Source organism: Mercenaria mercenaria, chromosome 1, assembly GCF_021730395.1.
Source record: "Mercenaria mercenaria strain notata chromosome 1, MADL_Memer_1, whole genome shotgun sequence".
NCBI lineage: Eukaryota > Metazoa > Mollusca > Bivalvia > Venerida > Veneridae > Mercenaria > Mercenaria mercenaria.
In genome coordinates, this window is record NC_069361.1 from 99693353 (window position 1) to 99714349 (window position 20997).

The following is a 20997-nucleotide window of genomic DNA, read 5'->3' on the forward strand; positions in this document are numbered from 1 at the left end:
AAGAAAAAAGTAGAGCTGGCGATGGCGTCACCCTTGATTAAAGTTTTTTAAAAGTCAAATATCTCTGTTCCTATCAAAGCATAAACTAGTATTCCAAAACAATATATACTCTGAAACCAAACCATGAGCTTATAGGGACTTGTCACTGCTTTATTTCTATGTCATTATAAGTAAACCCCTTTCATATTTTATCGTTATGTTTTGTAATACTGTTATATTATCATGTATAATAAGTTACCTAAAGAACAGAATTTAATTAATAATATTTCTGGTTCTAGCATATGACAGTATACTACTAAAGCTACTGTTTCGAATTTCTTAATTTTGTTCAAAAATTTTCAATTTGAAAAATACATTTGGTATCACCTTGACAATTGATTTTTTTGTAAAATATTCATGTGAAGAATACAAACAATCTGGAAAAGCATTATCCCTCGTGAACAAAATTAGAATTTTACATTGAAAAACATCTAGCATCAAAAATTGTCCTGCTTTTGGTATTTCTCAATATCACTTTGTATCAAACTAGATACTGTGAATTTATTACTGAAAAAAAGATTTGGCATCAATTAAGGTAAAAGTTGTACCTATACAAATATGTTTAATAGTACCGGTCTGTGTTGCTTGATCTACTTTCTTTGCATTCAGTATAATACATGTAGTATTAAAGTTTTCAGTGTAGGAGACACAGCCTTTGCAATATGAGACTAGTTTGTGATTTTCATATTTATGTAGTTTATCAAGTTTTTTTCAGATCTTCCTTTGAAATGTTTCTTCTGGTTCTTATGACTTCGTCTGGCTTGATATTCCATTTAGTATGATAAAAAGATGTGTCACGCAAATAAGATGAATTTCCTGATTGGGAAGTTAGGTTTCCAAATCGGGAAACTCTGCTTTTTTGCTGTTCATTCAGAAAAAGGGCAGATTCAATGTAAAATTAAAAAAATACTAAGACATTTAAGAAAATTCTGAATGGTAGAAATCTAGATATGTCTTTTAATTTCAATATGGCCTATTCAATTTTGAGATCTCATTTATAGTCTTATGCACCGGGCATTTTTAATGAACCTACATAAAATATAGTGGTTTTACTTCCCGAATGGGAAGCATGTTACTATAATAAGTAACAAGTTTCCTGTTCGGGAAGTAGGGAAAAACCCATAAATAATTTCCCGATCAGGAAGTTTCCCCTACTGTTTGTATCAAGGCAATACGCACATTTGCACGACTTCACTCCATTGCGGGAGGAGCACGTTCTTGACCTGTGACCTCGACACTAGCGTTGCACTACTCGCGTTCGATTGGCGGTAGTGTGAAAAATCCACTCGACTCTACCCGAATCGAACACATCCTAAAATAAGAATCAGGTACTGGCTATGATAAGCCACTTAAAGATCATTGCTTTTGAAGCAAATGTCAATTAAGGAGTAAAACATGTTTTAAAACAATATACACAGACGGCGTGTTTGATAAATAGATTATGATTCCTCTTTAAAACACCAATCTGTCAAATTGTCTACGTATCTTATGTCATATTTGAATAACTATTCGTGTCAAATATAACTTCAATCAGTTTTATATATTTTAGCTCTTACGCTATCTAATTACTAAATTAGTATACGCAGTGTCTGGCGGCACGGGCTATTACAGACTCTAGATACTCCTCATGTTAAACAGTCTTGTTCTAAATAATTTGAAATTAACTTTAATGAAGAACGTACGTCGAGATCTGGTCAAAGTCTGATTTTGTGAACAATACATATCTAGTTACTGAAAACAGTATGACAGCAACAAAGTAAACAAATCTTCTTCAATCCGTGGTTTTATAAAATATCGATTAATATTTTTAGACTATAAAATGGGTAAATTTAGTCAAAACATGAAATAAAGAGAAAATGTGTTTGTTTCACATGTAAGATCAAAATATCTTTCACTCATTAACACCCTATCTTACATTTTCACTCTTGACTATGCCACTTGTGAAAATACACACGTGAAAGATAATTCAATCTTACACTGAAACAAACATATATCCTTTATATACTTTTACCGAATACCGCACATTTATTGTCGAATTTCTTCAACATCTTGAAAATGTCAGCTCTACAAAAAATATCTTTCCAGCAATCGTAAAGCGTATTGCTTTCTGTTTACAGCATTATGCATAACCTCATGAAGTAGGTATCACCTACATTCTAATACTTTTATTACAACAAAACACATTTTGCAACTTGCTTAGTCAGAATGTCTAATGGTGTTTGTTTTTGAGAAGGGTCTGTAAATAAAATACGTTCCAGTGCCTATTTTACAATGAAACTTCAAAAGTCAAGAATAATTTAACTTTGGAACGATTTGCGCATAAATTAACAAAGAATTGCATGATTTATAGTGGGTAATGTTTAATTTATATGCACTTTACGCTTATTTCATGTGATTTACACTTTCAAATGTCTTTGAGAGCTTTTAAAAGATTTACATGGCGGATAAACATCACCGGGTTTAAAGATAAGTGTATTTTATACCAATGATGATAGATTGAAACTATATAAATTGAGTACTTAAAACTTGACACGCACATTAATGGTGGATGGTTGTGGAGGGTTTGTGGTCACACAGAAAGTTATACATTTCAAAATACGATAAGATCTAGTTTATACTCGGGATGAGGGGTTTGTTTTCTTGTTTAAATGAATTCCGATGTTGCAATAATAAATGTTCAAAAGAAATAACATAAAATATTCCTATTCTATTTGATGTGACAGAAATTTTAATACTGAAATTGCTACAAATGATAAAGAAGTATTGAAACGTCAAATCACAATGAACACCGAACGTGTCTCTAACACCGTAACTAAGTCTATTCGCCAAATCAGTACGATATTTTACAACTCTAATAACATCAGAAAATTTATGATTTCCAAAAGTTTAAGACGTAAATATGCACGTATCGTTAAGAATTAATCTGAGATTAAATCTTTAAATTATCATTTATTTTAAAACTGCTGACAAATTTGCAAGTTTTCTTTATTGCAAAATTCGATATGAATATCACGCAGCGATATAAATTAAGAAATACAAATGCAATTTTCATGAATAAAATACAAGACAGCGGCGATAAAATAATACTGACAATACAAAGCATAGCATGTTCCGGAAGTCTAAATGTAAACAGGAAGTGCACTGGAAATAAGACACCACGTGCTGCAGCAGAATAGCGTCGAGGAAAATTGTTGCACATGTAAATTATAGTAATTACAAGCGGCAATCTGCAGCAGCAGTAATGTTGCTACAAGTGGAATTGAAATAGGAACATGCACTCAAAACATGCAGTATTCTATTTCTAAAATGCTGTAAACAAACGAATTAGACAAATAAAAGCCTGGAAGCGAGTCCGATGTATAATCATGGTATCAAACGAAGTATCAAAGTAATGAAACGGTTACTGTCGGACTGACCACGGTTTTGGTCAGCGGCGAGTTTTTATAAAAATCATGTGAATTTTAAAAATAGCTGAAAACCTTTCTTGCTGAATTTAAATGATAATTAATACTATTTATCCAATCAATCGAATGATGTCTTGATCTTCACTTCGACACGTTTCTACTTCCGTTCAGGGGTCACATCCTGTCATAGTTCTCGAACCGTCATAGGGATCCGTATATACACGTTATTCTCCAGCAGGCCCTTGGACCTGCTATCAATATGTTTTGTTAAAAATACAGCAGTGGTTAACGAGAATGATTGGCTTGTAAACCATGTATTGGTTTTCAATGAATTTCATATACTTGCGAAACAAAGCGACGCTGATTCATCAAAAAACACCTTAATCCTATAAATCAGTAATTGATTGAAATAATTACTAAGAATAAAACGTTTAAGCAATTAAAACCACCACTGGAGGTCTAAAAAGCATTAACAATCAGATAAGGAGGCGGGGAAACAACGATGAAGCAGCCCGAATACAGCGCTACAAGAGAAAATGTCTTGACATTAATGACATTTTTTGTACAAAATATTTAACCCAAAGAGTATTAAGTGGGTGAACTCTATAGGAGCTAATTTAGCTGGAAGTGTTAGAGAGTGTGGCATGTGGCATGCATGACAATATATGCCTTCTCATTAACCTGACGTAATCATAAATCAAGATATACATCGACACCGACGCGGCGTCTTTCAAATTGGCAATTTAGAAACAAGCAATTGCCATTCCAAAAGATAAGTTGATACAGGTCTTTTTAAATGTTGTTTGTTTGCATAACTCTAACCACAAAATTTATGGTTATTTTCATCATACATCATATAACGATCATCCTTCTCAACACGTTTTACTCCTTTCGCGGATGCCGGGCGCCACCTAAACATTCATTTGAACCGTTTTGTGTTTTTTCGCCATTATCAAATATTGAAAAGAAAGTAGTACACCTCATTTTTTTACACAGTATAACCCATATGTAATAAGGACTAGCAAAGTGCTCTATAATATATATAGGATTGTTTTGAATGCAACTGAATTAAATAACGGACATGACAAACAAGAGTTAATTCTGATTTCTGTCCACAAGATAGAGCAAACCTTCGACTTAGCGTGCGTCTTTTTTCATGTTATTATTTTTATATCATTCTTGTATAAATTTCTTAACTCGCACTAAGGTTCGTTAAAAACGAAACTTGCAATTTTGTTCTCTTATTACCGATCCATGACTTTTTATACGGATAAGCCATAGGGTAATAGGTATATCGGCTTGAAAGTATTCATATAAAAAGCACTTAAGACCTCCAGGGGTAGAAGTCTTAAATATGCTAATTAGAAGCTGTACATATGTCGGGCTAACGTAGACACTCTTATTGACATTGCGTATAAAAAAGCCATTATGTACACAAAAACACCCTAAATGAACACACGCACTTATAGATATATAAGTACATAATAAATAAGAAGTACATAAAATATATTTTGCTGAAGACAATTGCATGACAGAAAATATAATTGTACTTTTCAGTCCTTTTCAATTATTATTAAACTATTCTGAAATCATTATTGAATGTAAGACATTTAGACAGACATAAATGAATCTACGTCAGCGGAATTATTCTATTATAGAAGACCATAATGATATTGACATACAAGCTTAGTTTGTCGGCATTAAACTATTATGTACATTAACTAAAATAAATTAAACATTGAAAATCAAATTCAATACAGAAAAGTAACCCGTAAAAGATATTTAAACAAATTAGATATGGACATTTAATAAGTCAAATTGTCGGAGAAAAAATAATGTACAAAATAATGTTCTGTGTGGTATGGGCAAGTTGTCATGACAGAACTGAAGAAATAAAAAAATACGTGCAATTAACTGCAGTCTACAGATAAAAAAATCAAGCATTTAATGAATTATGTTGGAAAAGGAACACATGCTATTTAAATTAAGATACGTGCACACGTGACAATATGTAAGTAAGTTACAGACATTATAATGGGTCCTGTATTGTGCGAGCTGCTCTTAGCCCTAACACACAACTGAATAACATGCTAGAAATAGATAGAAACACAGATGCACAGCAATAAAATAACACTATTTATTAACTGTCTGCAATATGTAAGTTACAACTCATGTGTGCTTTCATCCGATCAGATGTTTAAGCAATCACGTCTTTCAATGATGGCTATTTCATTGGGCCTGGATCATCCATATTTCACTTTTACAGCGAGATCACTGAATCACCTGTTCAGGACCTGTTTGGGCTATAGGAAGTACAGTATATCAGGCTGAAACCATTTGCGATTGCTACCGTTTAGAATTAATGTCTAAATGTGGTATCTGCTTGGAATCGTTTGCCGTTATTATACCCTGTTCATCGGAGCAGGTCGGTCTAGACGCTATTATCTATTTTAATGGTAACAAGCGAGAATGGAAACTTGTGTAAATTGAGACGGTCTTGGCCTGTCATTATCAAAGGGAAGTCACAGGTTTGATCTCCTTGGATTCAAAACCGTCGCCAGTCACCAGAATGTCCGAGGACACAGAATCTAAAGACTCCAAGAAAGTTTAAATGAGCCGCGCCATGAGAAAATCAACATAGTGGCTTTGCGACCAGCATGGATCCAGACCAGCCTGCGCATCCGCGCAATCTGGTCAGGATCCATGCTGTTCGCTAATGGCTTCTCTAATTACAATAGTCTTTGAAAGCGAACAGCATGGATCCTGACCAGACTGCGCGGATGCGCAGGCTGGTCTGGATCCATGCTGGTCGCAAAGCCACAATGTTGATTTTCTCATGGCGCGGCTCAAATAATGAGCTAAGACATGTTACAGCAAATTGAATGTAATTTCGTATGCTGAAAAAAAACATGTTTCCGGTGTCATCTTAGTGGTAGCTCTTGTGCTAACTGGAAAATCGATGCTATGTCTTCTTTCAATATAAGTAGGGTCGCAGCAATATAAGCACAAAACACAAACAACAGTTAAAATATGTCAGATCGAAAAACTGAGTTGTTAATGCCTGGTTTGTTTGCTGAACAGAAGGATTTTTGTTTTAGTTTTTCATTATTGTATAATTTCAGTTTATTCTATATAGCCAAACTGTTTGACTGTATACTTCAGACAATAAGAATGAGGATGGGGATCCAGCATTAATTAGAACAACACTTTATTATTGTAAAAGAATGTATGTAATACATCATTCGTGTAAATTAGAGGGCAAATGCATATTCTACATAGTACCGATTATATAAGAAATAACTACTATCCTGATCCAATGCCAATTTTGTAACAAATCTCACAGATTAAGGTCCAATAAATTTGGTCAAGAGGCGATTTACCACTAGCCTATGATAATAATGCCCAGACATAATCTAGAAATAGTTCTTTAGATTAACCTAGTGGCCTTTCATTATTAGTAAAACTTTGATTTTGCTGGATAAACTTTATTGAGAGAGACTAACCTGTGTTAACGGTCAGAAATAATGCGAAATTGTTTTTACAAACCAAACTTCAACACGGCATTTGTTTTATCTTGCCGACAATTCTTGAAATATAATTGAAAAAAAGAAAAGAATTTAAAAAGCCCTTATAAAAGCAACAAAGAAATGTTGAATTACGCTATTACCGAATTTTAAAAGTACTTAACCTTATACTCAAAGGAAAGCAATTTTGTTACATACTGTTTTGCAAAGTTCAGGCTTTATGCTAGATTAAACACTGAGCTGTGTAAGCCAAGACTTTTCTCACGTCTACCATCGTTTTACATGCAAGACAGTAAAAGGATTTCTTCTTTTAAAATGATTTTGAGACAATTACACTTTATGTGCAATATTTTAAATAATTAGATTTACAAAATAAATATTTAATTTCACCTTGCATAAAATGAACATTATCCGCAATGCATTTGCTATATGGCTTTCCTCAGCAATAATGTTTTCTTTTCGTTTCGCTAAGCATACTGATTAATGAGAGGCATCCATATAATTGAGATTCCATCAAAAGATGTACATTTGTATTCTCATGTATTTTCAATACAATATATAACAAAATTTCTGTACAAATGTAAATAACGTGTTCTATGACATGCTTAGATATGCTTTCTTCAAGTCTTATCTAATGCAATCTAAACGTTGTATGACTATAAACGGTTCATATGTACATGTATATACATCATTTAATCACTTGCTAAGTAATCGTGTTTCATAATCGTATCTGTATATTTACCATATTTGCATTTATGTTTTCTCATTTCTGCTTAGATTCATTGTATTCATTTTGTACATTGTATGTGACTCTTCAAATCTGGAGGAAATAAAGAAATCTTATCTTATCTCTCGTCTCGTCAAACCAAAGACGCGAAAAATAGTACTAGTAGTACTAGAAATTTACTAGTTGCATTAATTTTGTTACGAAACTTCCGTTCCTAAATTGAGTTAAAATTTGCATGCGGTGAAATCTTGTACATCAAGATCGAAGAACTGCGCATTTATTAGATCTCTCTGTCATTTGATATGTAATTAACGCAGTATTTCTTTACTTCTTCATTGCCAATAACCAATTGACAAGAAATTTAACAAACCAGATCGTTTTGTAATTGATATAAATGAGAAAGCTTAAAGAATACTGTCAATTTAGACATAATTATTGCTATTGGGGAAATATAAAAAGAGTGACATATCGTTTATATAAAAATGTAAGACCAGGTAATGAATGTATTGTATTCAAATCGTTGCTGCTGATCTTTGTTTATGGTTTTTTTTATATATTCATGTGCATTTATAGCACTTTGATTCGTTTTTTAAATACATCTGCAAATGGCAAATTTATAAAGCTATCAAAATTCAATTAAAACAAGTGACCGAGTATTGCAGTGACAATACAGAAAATCCCTACCGGTATAAAACTTTGTTAGTGTTCGTCCCTTGTGGTTGTTGGCACAGTGTTAAGACTAAAAATGCTTCAAGGCATTTAGGAACTAAGAAACAAAAACTATTTTTACATAAATTTCAATAGCGACATTGACCTACAGGCATAGATCATGTACACAACCGACTATCTTACATGGGGAACAGTAGTGTGCAGTATTAAGATAATCCATCAATGCACGTGAAAATTATGGAGCGGAAACACATTTAAACTTGACCTTCAATAGTGACCTTGACCTTTGACTGACAACCATAGGTTATGTACGCAACAAATAGTCTAATTATTGGAAATATTTCTGTGTAGTAATAAACAAAATCCTTCAATGCAATTAAAATTATGGAAAGAAAACAATTTTACTTGACCTTCAATTGTGAACTTGACCTTTGACCTACAAGCATACGTTATGTATGTACATTATCTACATATTGTCCTCTATATACATACAAAGTTTTATGAACTTTGCTTGAATACGTTTTGAGTAATTGCAGAGGATCCAGACTTGCAGACGGGGAGACGGACAGACGGACGGTGGGCATTCCTATTGTCCCCGAATGTGCTCGTGAAATCAGTTCAATGTACATATAAAACGAATGTCAACGACCAGGCAAGATTGTCGTCTGCTGCAATGAACCTAAGACCCAAACATTGTTAGGAGCAGAAGAGGTGCATATTGTTTGTAAAAAAAACTAAAGCAACATAAACCAACATTAACTTAATGTGAAACGGAAGTAATGAAAAATCTATCAAACAAATATAAGCACTGGATTTCAGAGCTTTAAGGTACATCAAGAGAGTAAAAAAAAAGACAAAAAAGAAATCTGAAATGATTAATTGAACACATAATCGTTACAGTGATCTTCCCGGAGGAAAACGAAACAATTAGTATGTTAATACAATACAGTACAGTTAAAGAACGAGGAACGTGGCTGATCTTAAAGGACTGAATACACCAAATAGGAAGTGACTACTCAGTGTTACATGTGAAGTAGTCAAAAATGTAGTTCCATGCTGCGATGAAATCTGGTACGAGTCATATGAGGAAATGGCAGTTATATTTTTGGCTGAGTTTTATCGTTTATGGTTTGAGAAAAGATCTAGACCATTTTCATTGTTAATTTCCAAGTATTAGTTTTATTCTTGAGAAAATGTCTACATACGCGTAATTGGTAACCGGGTATTTTCATGGGAGCATTTTCAGAGGGTGACGTTTTTCAGAACAGATTAATTTTCTTATATGTAACATAACATGTCAATATTTTTCTATTTTTGATAAGAAGACATGTCATATTAAATGACCATAATTATATGGTTTTCATATCATTGAAAGGCTGAAAAGTACTGAAAATGAGGTCTCAATATTTCGTTGTCTATATGAAATAAAGAAGGAACTGAATTGGTAGAGTGTAACCTTAAAGTCTAAATCGATCCATGGAGTGGCTGTAAGGGAAACAACCAAGATCAGATAATCAGGCGATTAATGCAGAATGGTCCCTGCCAACAAGGTTCGGGACGCCATAATATGAAAGTGTGACTTGTACTTTTTTTTGTACTTTCACCTTGCTATAAAGCCAAGCAAAGACAGGCATATGTAATTTATTGTAACGCAAAGGTATACGATAGAATCTTATTGGTATTTTATGTTTTAGCTGGTATTTGGTTAAACAGATTACAGTGGCATTTATACGCTCATTCATCAATATTTCAAATGTTTACATGGTATACATAGACTATATAATTTTGCCCATGGGAAAACTTTCTCTTGTAATACATCATAGGTAGATTGGGCAACAATAGATTGTACAAAATGAATAATTGATTCTCCCCCAAATGGTCTTAATTGATACGCTACTTTGTCTGACGAAACCTGGCACTGTTCATATAAGTGAAAGCTATCGCGAGATCAATAGATACACGCGTTATTCTGACATCCTGCAATAATACAAATGCTGTATTTATGTAAGTAATCAGTAGCTTCATAAAGATTTAAGAAATAAACTATTTTTCGCAAAGATAAAACCTCTTTGTAAAGATCACGGATGGAAGGGCCAGGGAGAGGTTTGTACTGAAATATTATGAAAATATGATTCAAGTATGAATCTGGTGGTCTTCGGCGCAGGACTGAAAGAATTTCTAACTTTTGATTTGTCCCTAGAAACGTTCATAATGATGTGCTTATTACACTACACATTTATGTCCTGTTTACGCATTTAAATAATGATTTGTCTTGTCTTGACATCCGGTCTACTACACTTTAAGCTACTGAATCCGTCTTTGGTGCTCGGGATCGTCTTATGTTCTAAATAGTACTTGCTTGTCATGTCCTGTCCCGAAATAAAACTTCTATTTCAACCAGAATTATTGTTCAAAAGTGAACTTAACTTATTTTGACATACAAGATATGACTTTGTCAATGTGACGTTACAGTTAGCGTGCGCTATAATGTTTGTCATATCCACTTTTTCATATCTACATGTGTCACATCACCAATGATGTCATTTTAGTGGGTGTCGTGTTAACGTCAATAATTTCCAATTTTAATAAGCAAGAAAAGCAAATATTTATTATTTATAAGTTTAACTGCATATAAGATAAAAGGAATATTAGCTCTGCTCCGCCAAACATGCAGTTTCTAATATTTCCACTGCATTTCTCGACACCTATCTATTAACCGATAGAGTTTATCATTAAATCTTTGCACTTCAAGAGATGCATATGTATTTTATGCAGATATATTGCTAAACAACTAGGAAAAGTTCTAATCGGTCACTTTATCAACTGAGATTTTTTAAAGTGTAGTTCTAATAGGTCTGAAAATTTATATACAGAGTGAAAGGCTTAGGTCTTATCTATTTTTACAACCGGCAATGTTTGCCCATCGTTTTATCATAAGAAGCACGTGCGTCTCGTGCGTACATCACAAAATTCGATTCAGTAACGCTTGCAAATTCTGTAGCGATTATCTGTTCAAGAGCGCGCATGCGCAGTTTAAATGGTTCTATCAGGCACTCCAGAGAGAAGGTTATGAATGTAGTACTGCTACTAATAGACATTTTCGAATTAAGTCTACGTGGACTGTGAACACCTAAGACGATCGATTTTTCAAGGGGACCGTCTCAACATGATAATTTTAATTTATGTTTGGTAGAATGATGGTAAGGTCTGGCTTATTATGTCGCCGAACAGGATAAGATTTTTGTTTGTTTGTTTGTTTTGGGTTTAAAGCCGTTTTTCATCAGTATTTCAGTCATGTAACGGCGGGGAGGATAAGATTTGGATTTGTCTTTCCGGCTGTCTGTTTACCAGAGAAATGTTTTGTTATATATATATCGCAAAAAGTATTTGATCTAGCGTCATAACACTTTCCTGAAATATTATTTAATATTAGAAGTTGCGCATCTGCGTCTAAGTTGCAAAGATGAGCTAGTCTGATTGCAATGTATCCATATTCCATCGTCGTCGTCGTCCGACATGAAAAATCTAAAGTGGGTCAGCTGGGATCAAAATGTAGGTCAGAAGGTAAGTCATTGTGAAAGCTGTGGAAAACGTAATACTAGTAGCTTGCGCCTCCATTCCTTTGTTATTATTATGAGGGGACGTATTTTGGGATACCTCAGGTGTTCATCTGGCCGTCTGTCTGTCTGTGTCCGTCTGTCCGTAAGCAATTTCGTTTCGACTCCGTTCTGTAACTCGTGAACCCCTTAAAGGATTTTAAACAAACTTGACAAATGTTCTCCACATCAAGACGACGTGCAGAGCGCCTGTATCAACTTTAAGGTCAAGGTCACACTTAGGTGTCAAGGTCATATGACTTTGTTTCGTGTCCGCTCTGTAACTCTTGATCTGTTTGAGGGATTTTAAAGAAACATTGCACAAATGTCCACCACATCGAAACAAGGTCAATGTCACAATTAGAGTGGGGTCAAAGGTCATATAACTTTGTTCCGAGTGCGATGTGTAACACTTACACTGCTTGAAGGATTTTAAAGAAACTTGGCACAAATTTTCACAACATTATGACGACATGCAGAGCGCATTGCTCGCTATAATACTTTTTTGCGATATGTGTAGCATATTTTTCTTTCTGATGGACAGAAACACCGAACAAGAGCTGTCCGTAAGACAGCGCGCTCGACTTTTTTCAGTGATTGACTCTGAATTAGAGCTTTGCCAGTAAAAAGATTCTAAGTTAAAACGGGACATAACTCTGTCAAAATTCAAATCAGAGTAATGGGGATTAATTCTCTGCGTGAAGACTTTGACAGTAAAAACGTATTTTAAGTTTCAAGTCAAAAGCTTTAATAATAACAGATATTTGACAAAAATTTATCCAAAAAAAATCTATGTCAAAAGGGACATAATTCTGTCACAATTCAAATCAGAGTTATGGGAACTGATTTTCCTGGTGTAGACTTCGATAGTAGTTAAGAGGGGCATTATTCTATCAAAATTCAAACCAGAGTTATGGGGATTATTTCTCCTGGTGAAGCCTTTGATGGTAAAAAAGTATTTTAAATTTTAAGTCAATTTCTTTGATAATAACAGATATATTTGAGTTTATCAAAAATTTTAACCGAATATTCTAAGTTAAAAAGGGGCATATTTCTGTCAAAATTCAAATCAGAGTAATGAAGATTGTTTTTCCTGGTGTAGACTTCGATAGTAAATAACTATTTTAAGTTTCAAGTCAATAGCTTTGATAGTAACAGAGATATTTGACTTTATCAAAAACTTAAACCAGAAATTCTAAGTTAAAAAGGGGCATAATTCTATCTATATTCAAATCAGAGTTATGGGGATTATTTCTCCTGGTGTAGACTTTGACAGTAAATATTTTAAGTTTCAAGTCAATAGCTTTGATAGTAACAGATATATTTGACTTTATCAAAAACTTTAACCAAAGGCGACGCCGACTCCGACGCCGGAGCGAGTACAAGAGCTCTATTTTTTTTTCAAAAAGTCGAGCTAAAAACAGGCACATCCGAATTTATATCACCTACCGCATAGTGATGATATAGTAACCCAAACCCTATTGCCGTTATAAACTCTTTTTCCTACCGCCCATAATATAATCAAATTATGTTGAGATGGTCCCCTTGAAAAATCTATCGTCTTAGGTGTTCACAGTCCACGTAGACTTAATTCGCAAATGTCTAATAGTTATAACAGTATTAATAATAATAATTATAATATAAAAAATAATGATTATAAAAAGTAAGCAATAAAATAAAAATAATAATTAAAGTAGTAGAAGTATTAGTAGTAGTAATAATAATATTTTATTATAATTATTACACAATAATAATAATACAAACAAAAAAAGGCTGTGATTGATTTTCAAGAGTATGTATTTATTTCCGTCCCTGCATCAACATTACATTTACAAATACTAAGCAACATATTTAAACCTATGTAAATGGTCATTCAGTCGGGGAAATGCAAGACGAATTGGTTTATTAAATGGAATTTATATACACCTGTTGAGGAAATATCAATAAATCTAGATGACCGATTAGATTTTCTGTGAGCATGGTTCATTTGAACCAATACATTATTAAGGAGTAATAAAAATGTGGGCATCAAAGACTTTAATCAATGAACAAAAAAAAACCCACAATATACGAACAAATTACTAATAACAAATAAGAGCTACGCCTGAAAAGGTCAGTTACCTTGAGTAAGTTATATATAGATACGAAATGAGTCTGATTGGGCTAATGTAAATGATAGTGACTTTCATACCGCAGATAAAGAAAGAACTCTTACAGCTGATACTGTTAATATGATTTTTATCATAACAACACGCCTAACAGGCACCAACTCAAACCATTTATTATCAGAAGTAAAAATTAAAAGTAGAATGTATTATACATTTATTGAATGGATTGTTGGTCAATAGTAAAAGCTATTGCATGAGGTCCAAGGACAAAGGCCCAATAGCTTTTTATTATTGACCAGCCATTCAATAAGTGTTTTATTATATAAAATCAGAAATAACATTTCACAGTTTTATTTTGATTTTATTTTACTTTATTTCACGTATTACCCCAGTAAGATATTTTGAATATAGACTGGTCATACATCACAAACTATGGACCTGCGATTTACATATGGAGTCGTGAAATGAAAAAAATATATATATATGTGGCACAATCATTACATATATTGGCTATAATAGTACTGAAATGCTTTATCTTTATCATTTTGTGTACATATTTATAAAGCTACATAAGGATAGAAGAGTGTTATTTATATACAATAGTATGCTTCTATAGACAAAGGAGAATTTTTAATGCATAATTTCGGTGTCTCGTATGAAAGGTATAAGTGTTATTTTAATTAGCGTAATATGATCAGCTATCATTTTCATTCATAAAAACTCGTTTCTCAAAGTCAATGTTTCGGAACGTGCAGTTTTGATATAATCTTTGTGACAGATGGGTCGAACGCCAAATATTGGTCGACTTGATAATAGCTCATCTCATGTGTCTGATTTGTCAAATGATAGGTAATAACAGGTAAAAAACAACTAGAAAAAATTTCCAGTATTTGACATGAAACAGGAAAGAAATTTCGAAACATGAAATCAATTAAATATTGAAACAGGAAGTTTCCCGCTCAAGCTGCTTATATATTTTAAAGAGACTACTGTCTTAAACAGACATCAAATGTAAATATTTTCCTCAACAGATTTACCATTTTATTTTTCTATCTTTGGTTCCTGAACAAAAAATTTACGGCTATACATTATGGCAGTCAATAATGCTAAAATGTATATAACCCATTAATATCGCCGAAAGTTTGTTTCATCTCGGCACTGATCAATGGTCATAGAGGTGGGATTTACTGATAACAAATATATGAAAAGATGATTTACAAAAACAACACAGAGAACATAAAAGTATTGAATTATAAGTTTATCTACAATATGGATGATTGATAGGAAATATTTGCTTCGTTTTACCACCTCGAAGCCTTTATTGAACCACTACATTTTACACTGTCATACTTAAAAAATGATTTATCAGCCCTAGATTAGTACAATTCTACATTTTCAATCAAAGTAATGGACAAAGACTCAAGTTACAAAAATACGAAACCTCAACTTTTTTAATTAGCTCAAACGCGATTTTCACGCTATGGCGTTTAATGCAAACGAATAAATTGAATCAAGGGTATTAAACACGCAGACTGTATTATTGAAATTTAAATGCATTAATCCTCAAATATGTATATCGTTTGGTTATTGAAAAGAAACGAAAGAAAGAACACAAAAGAATTGGATTATCCCAAAAATTAATTTTCCACATCACCCGGTCAAAATGTTTACAGACATTCAATTCATTATTGTTATGAACATAAGCAAAGAAAAAACTTTAATCAAGGTCAACAAGTCAGCCAGTTCAGCATTAAATTTATTTAGAAACATATACGGCCGGTTTTTAATGGAAGACAAAATGTTTAAACTAATTTTACCACATTAACAACACATGTCATGATTAAAACAGCAATGACAAGTTACAAATGTATTTAAATTATTCGCCCGAAATTTTGTCACTGAAGTTGGCTTGTGAACTATATTTCTACAAATTACGACAACTATGTAAAGAAATATTTCGGTAATATGAAAGTAGCTTATCCCGCGGCTGAACTGAAAAATGACAAAATTCGAATAATAGTACTACTATTTAACACAAAATGAAAATGGTACAGTCTTATCGAAACGTCTTTGGTTCGAAACTAATTAAAAATACACATATTTAGTGGACTTGGGCTCTTGAGCTGGGTGTAAAAGTCACGAATTTGAAATACATTAAAATATATGAGGATTTAACATTATTTGGTTTGCCGCCAACGCAATATACATGTATTTACCAATGCAGAAACAATGATGTCAAAATTTCAACTTGACATAAACGAGGATATCATGCTATCTGATTCACATAAACGCGACAGAAACGCGGAGACAAAGTTATCATGCATTCAGCTTAACATGAACACGGAACAATGATGCCATACCGTCAGCTTAACAGGAACATGGAGCATTGATGCCATGCTGTCAGCTTAACAGGAACACGGAGAAATGGTGCCATGCTGTCAGCTCTGAGGGAACACAGAACAATGCTTTCGAAACGCAGAAATAATGATGCCATACTATCAGCTTAATAAGTGGTATGCGGAAACAATTATGTCATATTACCAGCTTAAAAGGAACGCGGAAAAGGCAATAAAAATAAAGTCCTTATTTTATTAAATCTTACTTTCGATAAGGCTTTCAAAACAGGCAGGTCATGATAAAAGCAGGAAAGGAATGATTAATGATATAAAATTAGCACAGAACAATAACGCTATAACCTATCGCATTTCGCCCGTCCTTGTATCAACATAAAAGGAAAATAAAATCAAGCGGTAATGGACAATAAGCATAAAGTCAAAAATAAATCCGATTTTAAAAGTTAAAGTGACTATACTTACATGAATAATTTCCGAATACCGGTACTGAGCTCTGAATTCCAGTGTTTATCTCCGGGTTATCTTTTAAATTACCTGCGAGATTAGCTTTAAAGCACTTCTGATTATCCGATAGTTTAAAAACGTTCTAAATGTCTTTGAGATATAACACATCTAAGTGAAAAGTCGTTGTCGATAAAAGTGTCTTTATTTACCTAAAACCTTTATCTGACAGATTTACTTCAGTTAAACAATTTCTTCTACGACCCGTTATGGCCTTTTAAAGTTCTCAGGTTTTTCTTTCTTTAATTACATGTTGAATGCATTCAGCAGACGACAAAACGCGCTAATATAATTTTTCCAATGTTTTCCCCCACCTGGACTGGACCGCCACAATAAGTCATATTTACTTATCTCGGTGTTTATATACACCATTTAGATATCGATAATTCACTAGCACGCCTTGTTTAGATTTACAAGTAGATAACGGCTAATGGAAAACCAATTGAAAAATCTCTGCATGTAAATGTTGTCTGGGCTAAGAAATGAGAACATGCAATCAATTGTTACACACCACAAAGGCCTGTTATTGCCGGAAAGACCATTCAAGAGATAACCTGAAGTCCATTTATTGAAGCTGTAGAGAAATATCATGTCTCGTGGTCTTTTCAGCCCTATGCCTACATCCTAATCAAAAATATTTACGATTACACTGCCAGAAAAGAATTTTATTCTCAAAAAACTTCTTCTACAACATTTCTTCTTAAAAGAAACCTCACAATATTAGTATTAAGTGATCTATATCTAAACATATATATTTTCTTGATGCGGCTCCGATAGAACGTTTGAATAATTCATCCGACAGGCGAATTTGTAAGAGCCAGTTTCATGTAAAAGTGAAAAAAAAAACAGCCATGTCATACATTAAAAGATATAGGTGCTGCTTTCAAGCGGATATAAGTGAGGATTAGACAAGTGGTTCATATCGGTGACATCAGGTCATTTGCAACTATCTTCCGCTCCAGGTTGACAGTAACAACATAGAATACTTTCACGTGCGAACCAATTAAGCTGGCGTGCGTAAGTGTAGGTGGCTCTGCTCAGGTTTCTGTCCGTGCTTTAAATACGTTTTGAGGGGCACCTTGAATTTTTCTTAACTAACCAAACTGGAAAGTAGCCGTATAATGTAAATTGAGACAGTGCGACTTTAACCTCTAAAAATAGAAGAAATAATCATGATTCTGACATTGTTATCTAACTGTGTACATGCATTATCAATCAGATCAAGTTCAGAGATTATTTCAGTTTAGGAACTTGAAAAATAACGCTTCGTAGAAAATATCCATTACGGTCATACTTACAATCTAAACACACAAAAAAAGAATATAAATGTATACTGAAATCCATAGGTATGTTCAAAACAAGATTTTATCAATAACAATTGCATGTAATAGATTATGAAAACCATCTTACGAAGTTTTCTTTCAACAATGCTATCAGTAAGAGGGACTGTAAATATGTCAACTCATACATTCTTCACATCAAGATTGTTCAATACGCCAATACCAATATCCGAACATGTAATATGATGCATTCGCATTAACATATTGAAGTTGCATTTTAAACGTGCTTTAGTTTGACACAAGACACATGTCACGTCTTCGAAGAAAGTATCAAACACGGTTTCATTAAAACTGCATTAGTATCATGGCACGCAATGTGGTATTCAGAAACTGTGGTTCATGTAATCGATGAGATGACATCTGGCCTTTAACATAACTAAGAAACCGATTTTCAAATAAAACCTTTTTATATAATAAAAGCAAAGATCATAAGAGGAGAGAACGAAAGAACTACAGATACATTTAAATGACACAATTCAAGGAATAGCGAACACAGAAATAGTCAATAGTTAAATAAAGGTACAGTGACCACAGCAGAAATAAAGGACAAAAGTCCCACAGAAAAAGCCACAATTAAAAGACGCAGTGGGCCCATACAGCATTTCATATGGAAGTAGGAGTATCTGAAAACGTGCACACGTACTTGGCGGCTGGGCTGACCACATGTACGTATTAATAATAATTACATACAAAAACGTTTGTATAAGGCGGCTCTGCAGAAGTCGGAGCATCAAAGGGCACAATGAGTATCAAACTAGTCAGTGGCCGGGGAGGGGTGGGGGCGTTTAAAGCTAGTTGCCATGAATTCACAACATGCCCAATCAAATACTAGTAGGCTAATTCTAAACATTCAGTATGTCTCAAAACAAATACAATCATAGCCTCGCACAATACAGACTGTAAAGCAATTCTCCATAAAAATCACATGAAATAGCTTGTGACAATATGCACGCAATTAATTCCTATGAAAATACTAATAACCTGCCGGAAAACAGTACTCCCAAACCTGACAAAAAGGTTGTTGGATCTTACAAATAGTCACTATAGTCTGTCCCACCTAATTTTGGACCTCCGATAATTTATTTATACTACATATAAAACTGTCAAAAATGACATCGTTAATACCAGACGGTTAATATCTCAAGGCACCTTTTTCATTTATTTGAAAAAATGTAAAATGAAGTTAAAAATCAAGATTTTATGTTTTCCCCCATAGACTTGCATTGTAAAATGACGCGACGTCCATTTCAAGATGGCGGCGTCCATACAAACGTCATTTGGGGGTTTGCTCACAGTTAGCGACGTCAGATATATTTATTGTTGAGTAACAGACACGGAAAATTAAAACAAACTCTGTCCAAAACTTGTAGTATTTTCTTGTACTTCAAATTAAAGTTATTTCCGTTTCAGGTTTTCAGCTTTTTTTTTCTGAAAATGTGTTTGTACTTACTCGTTAGCATCGACGTAAAATAGATACATGTCTCAAGTTAGCTTCAATATATACTTAATTAATCATTGTTGGGGTAGCTATGCGTAAAAGAGTCGACATTGCCACCTATGCACTTGATCGCTCGAGATATTTAGTGACGTCATATATTGTATGACATAATTGGAATTTAGCGTTTGAAAAGTTATTGTGTCATGGCGAGCTGCTTAAATGTGTAGAAGGCTATATTCTAATGAGGCTGAAGCAGTTGACGTCTTTGTATCGTACAGATTCTTCCTGGATTATGCATTTGGAAAATACTGTGGTTAATGATATTGTTTCAAATGCATAGTTCAGTTATTTGCCTGAAATTCTTCGAAAGACTGCCGCAGATTGACTGGATCAATTTTCGGACGATGGATTTCCGGTGTAAAACTTCTGACTTTGAAAATTGTGCATTTAACTGGACAACGTTTGGAAGGATTTAAGGATAAATGGAATAATGATTAAAGGAATTTATAACTGAATACATTACTTAATGGTCGGGATTCTTTCGTGCAAAGTAAGTTCTTTTTCATTTTTACATTTTTCAAAATTTCGTTTGTTTACTAAATTGTAAATTCTATTTCAAACCCATTCTGTTTCTTACGGGAGGAAAAATAGCTAAGTGTAAAAAAATAAGTGTGAAACGTCCCCACGGAATAACACGTGAAATTTCCCGAAAATCTCCAAAATAGAGAATATTTTGCAATGGCGACCAGAAATAAACAACAGCTAATTCCCATAGAGAAACTGAAATTAAGTCCCACGGGAAAACCAGACGATTGTTTCAAAAATCCTTGAAATTCTCGAGGGTGACTTTTTTTTTATTCACAAAAACATGTTTTATGTTCTTTGATCCCGCTTCATTTCTTCATATCAACCCAAAGTTGAGGTCCAAAATTAGGTGGGACAGACTATAGTCAATTTAGTGTAGCGTTTAAAAATACTCAGCTAGTAAAAACGCTCTCTCATAATCAGAAGCCAGAATCATTGATTCAACGTAAGACTGTCTTATTCCAAATTGCACTTTGGTGAAAAATCAACTTTTTTCTAGTGTTGTGTTGAAAAGTAGGCAATACTTTACATGGGCTGTCTATGCTAGTTGAAAATACATTTTTAAAGGTTGTTATTTAATGGTAATGAAAACTCAAAAACCAGATACGTTACTATCATGCTCTTTGTTATACAGGGCATTTATTTTGACTATCATCTATTATAAATGAAATAAAACATTTTATTTGTCATATTACAGATATTTTAAGCTGTG

At 33.5% G+C, this 20997-nt stretch overlaps 1 protein-coding gene across 1 annotated transcript in view; it reads right to left on the reverse strand.

Annotated features, from left to right (window-relative positions):
* LOC128546996 (uncharacterized) overlaps positions 1 to 17262 on the reverse strand; it is a 30821-nt gene extending 13559 nt beyond the window's left edge. The window contains exon 1 of the mRNA XM_053518472.1: positions 16884 to 17262. The gene's annotated coding sequence lies outside the window, so the exon portion shown is untranslated. The remainder of the gene's footprint in view (positions 1 to 16883) is intronic.
* Between the last annotated feature and the right edge of the window lie 3735 nt (positions 17263 to 20997).